Raw genomic sequence first — 9,132 nt, 5'->3', positions numbered from 1 at the left:
GAGGATAAAGGGGGCAACAGAGATGCATCAGAACGAGCTTGAAGAGCGAGGGGCACTGGGGGGAAGGGGTAGCTGTTGGGGGTTGGGGTACGGAGAAGAAGGGGACGTGAGCCCCTTGAGACATGGGATGCCCAACTGGTGAAAGGTTTCCAGGGTCAGTGGGGCGGGCCGAAGCACAGGTCCGAGTTGGAGTGTTTCCAGAGGCATAGGCCGGGAAAACAATGGATTGTGGGGGGACTCTTGGTGTGACTGTGTCTGGGGTATTAGATTTTAAGAAACAACGAGAGATGGAAAAGAATGAAAGATGGATCGTTTGGGATGAGAAGTATAATGAATTGGGAATGCAGTAGGGATGCGTAAGGTCATCTGCGTGGGTGCCCGAGGTCCTTAAGATTTGGGGGTAAAGTGGGATTTGAAAATAAGGGCATTCTTGGAATAGGGGCGGGGGAGGGAACGGAAAATAAGGCAAAGCGGCAGAGAAATAGGTGTTGGGGGGCTTGAGTTAAAGCAGAAGGGTAGATCCAGTTAGAGTATAGGTAGGGTAGTTGGACTAGAGTGGCATCTTTCTAATTCATCCAGTATGATTGGGTTCTTTTAGAAGGTGGATCTTTCTCAGGCTTGACCCTCTGCTAAGAAGTACAAGATGCTTTTTAAAATAATTTGGTTATCACTTATAGTCCCGTTTCATTGATAAAGCATGCCTGTAATATCTATTTCTCCTTTCTTCAGCAGGTTACTATACATAATTTACCTGTGGTTAATGAAGCAGGAGAAGACAGATCACCAAAAATAGGCATCTTGCTTTGACTCAGGTCAGTTATAATAAAGAGTTCAGGGTGTTTGTGGAAAATCAAGAGTTTGTTTTCATTTAGACCAAAAGGTGATGAATAGTCTTAATAAAATCGAAGTTATCTGTACTTTGTTAGGATTGCAGTTTCTCACTGAGAAATGTTCACATACCATCTGCTACTGGTTTTATACTTGTGGGAGAGAGTTTGGGAGCTGCCTTAAGAAATTCTTGATACTAATTTCAAATTACCAGGCTACTTATACCTTTCAGTTCGAATTAAAGTGATTTGAAAATATTGAGGGAAAGTATTTCTGGCATTATGATCTTTGCATATCCTTGATGCTTGGATTTCCAGACTAAATTTTGCACGGTATTACATAGAAGATTGCTGATTTTGAAATTGTAGTTATCATTATGTGTTCATAAATAGTCCATGTTAAACTTTTTATTTGTTGGGCATTAAGTTTTGCTGACTCATCTAAGATTTCTTGAAATTCATCAGTTTATATTTTTCATCTAGGTCTCGGACAGTAGCATTAGGCCAGTTTATAAAGGTTTAAAAATAATCATCTGAATTGTCACTTAGGTGTTATAAAAACCGAACAAAGCAAGAAATGAGTGCAGAGTCCTCAGTGATAATGTGGCTCTTTCTTGACCTTTTCCAGTGGTCCAGGCAAGGTGCTGAGATTGTTTTGCATGCATTATTTCATTTAATTTGATCCTCACAATTCTTTCCTACTTTATAAATTAAGAGGTGAAATAAAATACTGAGGTCACAGAGTTAGTAAATAAAGCTGAATTCTCACCCAGCTCTTGGATGCCATTAAATCTTCATTGCCTGGTGGTCCTTCCTGCTTTTTCACTCCTCCAATCTTGGTTGTAGTACAAGCAGCACGAATTGGTTGAAACTTGAGTCTGCTATAATAATAGTGATTTAGATGAAGATTGGGGTAGTGGGCTACATCTGTAGAGTTTATTGAATGTTTACTGCTATGATTATCAGATCTTCTGGGTTCCTGATAATAGGGCTAAAATATCTTGCTAAGGGTTTGTCCTGTGAGCACTTAATTTTCTCTTTAGTCTAGTGTACGTTGAAGTACTGTTGCGTATGTGGCACTCTTCCTTGTAGAAGTCAAGACAGCCAGTTGTGAAACCAAAACCAATCCACTCTGGAAAACAATAGAAAACTGCTGAGTGCTCAAGTGCCCTCCAAACACCTGTTGAGTCCACAGTTGGTACTGGCATTATATCTAAATATAGACAAGATTGTCTTAGAAACCGGAGTGAAACAGCCAGAACTGAGAGAAACAGCTGGGGCCCAAGGGAGGAGCCATGGCCAAAACATCAGCACAGTCCCTGGAGGCTGATCCAGGAGTAGCATAGGGCTACAGATACTAAATGGCAAGAGAGGAGGGAATTTTTATTTCTTCAATATTTATGTATTTTAGGCACTGAACTCTGTATGTTCTATATGTATTACCTTATAAGATCTTCAAGCAACCCTTAAAAGGTATTTGTAAGCATTATCCCCATTCTTCAGATGAGACTCAGAAAGATTAACTTGTACAAAGTCACTTAATAATGGCAGTGAAGGAAGTTTGTATATACTATTATTATTATTTTTTTTACTTTTAATTGCGGCTTGCAGTTTCCCACCGTAGAGCCACCATATTAAAATTTGGAACTTAAAAGTCACTTATTAGGATCCACTGTGTTTCTTTGTTAGAAGTAAAATTGGTGTTTTCAGAATCTTTCTACTTCCATTGGAGACTGGAAGGAAAAGTTGTTTGCTTTTTTTTTTTTCTTCCTGATTTAGTTGTTGGAAAGTAGAGCCCATTCATTATTTAGTGAATGACCTCTTATAGAATATAATTCAGCTTCTTCAGTTGCCTGGTATGTATCTGTAGCAACATGAAAATGGCATGTCCATCCCTCTGTTCTCAGGTCTTGACTTCCAGGTAAGTAATCCAGGCTCTGGAGGATGACAGTGAAGCATGCCTGTTAAACACTCTTACCACTTCTCTTTGTATGTTTTTGCCACAAAAGTTTGACCATTGTTCTTGCTTGGTTAGTTTTAAAAAAATATGAGAAAATATACATAACATAAAAGTTAGCATTTAAACCATTTTTAAGTGTATAGTCCAATGGCATTAAGTACATTCACATTGCTGTGTAACCATCACCACCATCTATCTTCAGAACATTTTTATTTTTCTAAACCTAAATTCTGCACCAGTTAAACAATAACTCCCCATTCCTCTCTTCCCCCAGCCCCTGGCAACCACCATTCTACTTCTATCTTGATCTGTCTTTATGAAGGTGACTACTCTAGGTACCTCATAGAAATGGAATCATAGTATTTGTCCATTCATGTCTAGCTCATGTCTTCAGGGTTCATCAATGTTTTAGCCTGTGTCAGGATTTCATTCCTTTTTAGGACTGAATAATATTCCATTGTATGTGTGTCTACCACACTTTGTCGATCCATTCATCTGTCAGTGGACACTTGAATTGCTTTTACCTTTTCGCTATTGCAAATAATTCTACTGTGAACATTGGTGTGTAAATATCTGATTGAGTCCTTGCTTTCAGTTCTTTTGGATATATTCCTAGAAGTGAGATTTCTGGATCCATGTTAAAATTTTTGAGGAAGCTTGGTTACTTGTAAATGGTGGTTTTATTATGTGTTCACCTGAAGGTAGCACTTGGCCTTATGTTTGAGGGATGATGTTTCTTCTGCTGACTTTTTCTGTACTGTTTGCAGGACTCTGGTACTGGAAATGATTCAAAAGGAATGATTTACCCAGTTTTCATGGCTCTCTCTTGGCTTCTGCCTACTTATATTTATGTATCATGACATCTGGAAAACACATTAAAATACATTTCAACTTAGCAATAAAAGTACTTTTGAAAATCTTTTAGACATTTCAGGTGATGAAGAAAATGGGAATTTCTGTTCTAAAGTGTGAAATATATCCAGTGTGGAAAGAACCATTTGTTATATGCAGATCTTTCTAGTCACACCTATAAATGTGGGTAATCATCTTAAGAACATTATCTGTATGTGTATCTGAAGATTGTGTCAATAATGTAGAGCATTTTCAGTTTACTTTGCTGCCTTTGATTGAAATTCAGGGTACTTTTCTCATTTAACAGTGTTTTACATGTATGAGCTACTGGTTACTGCTTTTGGTATCACTTCTTCATTCGTTAAAAAAAGTTTGAGTGCCTGCTATATGCTTTAAATATTTCAAGAAGGTAGCTATAATACAGGAAGTAAAATTGGCTGAAGTCATTTGTTTGACTCCATTTTCTTTCCCTCCCTTCATATGTGAGAGAGTTGTCATATAGTACCAAATATTATAGGTTGAAATAGCTGTAGACTGACAGTGAACTATGTCTTAGGATGGGTCCGATCTCCCATTTCATTTTTTCTAAATGTCACAAGGAGGTTAATTATCCCTGCATCTTGCTTCTTGAGATTATTAAGTTATAAAGGGACTTCAGGCTCATGTGCCATTATTTGGGAGCCTCATAAGAGACCTGGCGAGCCCACAGTTACCTTGGAGATGGTCTGTTGGTTCTGAAATATTTCTAAAGATTTAAAGTTTGTAAACACATTTTCTTAGGATACTGGATATTAAGGATTGGCCAGAGGCCAGCATTTAATTTCCATGTTCAAATCTACCATGGTGGCCTGTAGCAGTGGGTTCCTGAAATATATATCATCTTCTACACAGATTCTGCAGCAGTGCTAGGCCCTTAAAACATTCTGCAGTGTAGGGTCTGAGGCTATAGCCATTAGTTTAAAGGCAACTTCTGCAGTCATTGTTCTATGACTAATTTGTAGTTAAGGGTTACCTGGGAATTCTCACTAGTTCAATCCGTAAATAATAACCTTAGATTGCTGGTAAGGAGGATTTTTACATTACTTAATTAGCAAAATGACATGATTACTAGTTGTGGAAGGTGTGTGTGTGTTTGTGTGTTTTCTTTTTTAGAATTGGTTAAGGGGTATTGGGACTGAGAAGAGGGAGGTATGTGATGAGGCCATTATGTGATTGTAGATGAGTCATGATCAGTAAGTGAAGATGTCTTTTGTTCTTGAAGATGCTGCCATTGGTGTTACTTCCTATTGACCTGTATAGGACTGAAAAGACCCCTTTGTAAAACTTGCAGTCTTTCTTCTCTTAAGTTTATGTGGTCTGTCCAGTAGTAAATGATTTGCTATTGTTTTAAGGCTACTGCCAGTAGTAGAGCAATACTTTAAATATCCGCTTGGTCTCCGATTACATGCCAGTGTGGTCAGCTCACTACTGGCTCATCCTGGTTATCTTTTACTGTTACATTGATTCAAAATGTGCATTAGCGTGTGGTGGAAGTGACTCTTCTGCTAACTTTGGTTATCCTCTTACATCTTTATAGTAAATTGCCTTCATAGCTTACCTGCATATCCTGCACAAGCCCTCAATACAAGGGTTTCATCATAAGAAGCTCCCTCACGTTTGATGAAAACAGTGAAATTTGTCTGCTTGTCTGTGACTAACATGGAATGACAAGAAGCTAAAGTAGGGTACCTGAGTGGTAGGTGGTACAGAACCACCTCAGATTAAATTAACCATTGAGTTTAGACACAAACTTGATGTTTTGTTATGGCTTGCTAGTTATTACCTACTAGGTTTCTTGAGATGGTGACCTAATTCCTTGTTAAGTGGACAATGCTTCAAACAAGGCTTAGTTGGGTAATCTTTGCTTCTGTCGCTATCCAAAGGCTGTATTTAATGTTAGTCTTTTACAAGTTGATATTTGACATTTGTCCTTGGTCCATCTGCCCATAATGTTATGTTGATCCTATAAGTTAGACTACAAGGTATTATTATGTGATGTCATGTAATTTGGGAGCGCATGAAATAATGCAGCAACAATGATGACAAAATTTGTGTTTGGGCATCTAATTTGATGAAGTAGAAAAAGCTCCTGAAAAAGGCACTATTTAGTGCCTTCATTCTGATTGCTTGTTAACTGAAACCTTAACATTTAAGTAAGATTGAGTAGAATTCAATTTTTATATGATTACATTTTTGATTGGGCAGTAATGCTGAGAACACATCACCCTTTCACACTCTACACATTATGAAATAGCCCCAAGTATATCATTAAACTTCTTGTCAGCTTGAACTTTTTGATCCTTGAAATGTGGATTTCAAGTATCAAATGGTGTTAGTTATTATCAGGCTAATACAGATAGCATACACACACACACACACACATATTTTTATGGTTATATTATTTTTTTAAGGGCAAGGCAGTCCTTGGTTGACCTCACGGATTGCAAGGACCTTGTCAGCTTACAATCCTTATTTTTTTATTTATTATTATTATTTTTTTTATGCCTACAGCACCTGGTCTTCCTAGGTGGTCTCCTATCCAAGCTAAGCAAGGCCTGACCCTGCTTAGCTTCCGAGATTAGATGGGATCAGGTTTGTTCAGGGTAGCATGGACGTAGACTGATAGTATATTTACAATATTCCCATATTGTAATATCTTTCTTCTAATTTCTTATTAATGTAAAGAAGCTATATAACATGTTAGTTAAGAGCACAAATCTGTCAGTCATATTACATAGAAGTTGCTAATAAGTTGGATTATAGATAGCTGGACATAAAGTTGTTGGGGAGAGGGGTTATGAAGGTACTGTATTTTATCAACATTAAAAAAAAAAGCTCAAATCTGGTGCACTGACCCGGCATTGTTTGTTAGTTTGTTTATTTTTTTAATTGAAGAAATGATTTAAAACCTCCCCCCCGTCACCTCCTCCATCCCCTCTACCCTCTGGTAACCACTAGTCCACTGTCCATGTCCAAGTGTCTCTGTTTGTCCTGTTCATTTGTTGCTTTTAGGTTTATATCCCACATATAAGTGATATCATGTGATTTTCACCTTTTTCTGTCTGGCTTATTTCTCTTAATATGATTATTTCAAGGTCCATCCATGTTGTTGCAAATGGCAGTATTTCATCTCTTCTTTTTTTTTCTTTATTTATTTTAATTAGTTTCAAGTATACAGTACATTGGTTAGACGTTTATATAGTTCATAAAATGATCCCCCCAATTGCTCCCTCCTTCCCCTGACCCTCCACCTAGCCAATGTATTAATGCTAACTGCATTTCCTATGGCTGTCCATCCCATCCCCATGACCATCCATCAGCTACTAATTTGTACTTCTTTAACCCTTCACCCTATTCTCTCAGCCCCCAAATTCCCCTCCCCTCTGTCCGTTACCAAATTGTCCACTATATTTGTGAGTCTGTTTTTGATTAGTTTGTTCTTTTTATTCCTTAGATTCCTCATATAAGTGAAATCATATAGTGTTTATCTTTTTCTGTGTGACTTAAATACCTTCTGGGTCCATCAAAGCAATATCTTTTTCCATCTCCTTCCTTTTAGTCTGTGTATGTCTTTTAATCTGAAGTGAATCTCTTGTAGGCAGCATATGTAGGGGATTGTTTTCTTTAGCTTTCAGCCACTCTGTCTTTTGGTTGGAGCACTTAATTCTTTTCCATTTAAGGTACTTATTGGTAGGAATATAGTTGTTACCATTCTTTATTCCTGTTTTTGATACTTGTTTTTTCTTCTTAAAGAAGTCCCTCCAACATTTCCTGTAATATTGGCTTGGTGGTGAAAATTCCTTTAGCTTATTTTTTGTCTATGAAGCTCTTTATCTGTCCTTCAACTCTAAATGATAGCTTTGCTGGATACAGTATTCTTGGATGTAGATCCTGGGTCTTCATCCTGTTAGGGTCATATATATATATATATATATATATATATATATATATATATATATATATATATAATAATACAATCCCTTATTTTTTTTTTATTTTTTACACCTATAGCACCTGGTCTTCCTAGGTGGTCTCCTATCCAAGTACTAACCAGGCCCGACACTGCTTAGCTCCCGAGATCAGACGGGATTGGGCTTGTTCAGGGTAGCATGGCCGTAGGCGTGTTGAATATTTTTTGCCAAGCCCTTCTGTCCTGCATAGTTTCTTTTGAGAAATGAGCTGCCACTCATATAGATGTTCCCTTATAGGTAACTATATGTTTTTCTCTTGCTGCTTTTAATATTCTTTCTTTGTATTTAACCTTGGGCATTTTAATTATGATGTGTCTTGGTATGGGCCTCTTTGGATCCCTGATTTTTGGAATTCTCTGAGCTTTCTGAGGTTTTATGTCCATTTCCTTCACCAGATTAGGGAAGTTTTCCATCATTATTTCTTCAAACCGCTGTTTTAACATCTTGATTTTCTTCCGTTACGCCAATCACATATTTGGACCCTGACTAATATCCCATATAGTCCTTAAATTATTTTTATAGTCTTGGCATCTTATCTCTTGCCATTCTGATTGCGTGTCTTTGGCTTTGCCATCCTCTAGATAGGGCATTTGATCCTTTTTTAAATTCACTTTGTTTATTCCTTTGTTTATTCCATTTAATATACTTCTCAACTCAGATAATGTGTTCTTCATTTCAGACTGGTTCCCTTTTGTACTTTCCATTTCCATTTTTATGTTTTTTATCTCTTTGTTGAAGTTCTCACTGAATTTATCTACACTTCCCATTGTAGTTCATTGAGCATCTTTATAACCTGTGTTTTGAATTCTGCATCTTTTAGATTACTTGACTCCATTATATCCAGAATCTGTTCTGTTCTGTTATATGGCTTTTGCTTCTTTGTCTTCCTATTTTGGCTGCCTTTCCGTGTCTGTTTCTATGTACTAAGCAAAGCTCCTAAGTCTCCCAGTCTTATTAATATGGATTTGTGAGGTAGATGTCCAGTGGCACAGTCCAGAGAGGGGTTCAGCTGCAGGCCAAATTTAGCCCACGCCTCTACCCCTCCAGGGCCACCTGTTAAGATTCAGCAAGCAACCCATAGATGCTGTGCTTATAGTTGCCTCAAAAGGCCATGCTGGAAACCAAGGCCAACTGCCTCCAGTGTGAGTCCAGGTGCTGCTCAGCAAGGAGCACCTGACTCGCTGAGGATATACCTGGATGTGGCTTGGGTGCAGCCACAAGTTGGGGGAGGCGGGGTTTCAGGGACTCCTCTGGACTGAGTGACCTCTGTTAATTTAGTTTGATGACTCTCAGCTATGTGTCCGTGCATTTGTTGTGAGTAAAGTTTAGACTCTGTCAGTGTTGATAACTTTGCTTTTAATTGATGCCCCCAAATCAAGAAATTAGAAACACATAAGCAAAAATCAGTTATCTTTGGCAGAAATAGTATAGTAAGTCCTTACTTAATTTTGTTGATAAGTTCTATGATGTTAAGTGAAGCGAT

General features: G+C 37.8%; 1 protein-coding gene and 1 pseudogene across 2 annotated transcripts in view; one reads left to right on the top strand and one right to left on the bottom strand.

Annotated features, from left to right (window-relative positions):
- Nucleotides 1-9,132, top strand: part of SPATS2 (spermatogenesis associated serine rich 2) — a 91,153-nt gene that overhangs the window by 321 nt on the left and 81,700 nt on the right. The window contains exon 2 of one of the 2 annotated variants that reach the window (XM_039882111.1): nucleotides 730-812. The gene's annotated coding sequence lies outside the window, so the exon portion shown is untranslated. Of the gene's footprint in view, nucleotides 1-729; nucleotides 813-2,280; nucleotides 2,301-9,132 lie in introns of those variants that run through there. The other variant, XM_039882113.1, reaches the window with a different exon arrangement.
- LOC120618673 (uncharacterized) lies at nucleotides 7,681-7,799 on the bottom strand (annotated as a pseudogene).

Source organism: Pteropus medius, unplaced genomic scaffold (genome assembly GCF_902729225.1).
Source record: "Pteropus medius unplaced genomic scaffold, Ma_sr-lr_union100, whole genome shotgun sequence".
Classification (NCBI taxonomy): Eukaryota; Metazoa; Chordata; class Mammalia; order Chiroptera; family Pteropodidae; genus Pteropus; species Pteropus medius.
The sequence above is the reverse complement of the archived record's forward strand: the minus strand, read 5'-3'. Positions and strand labels throughout refer to the sequence as shown.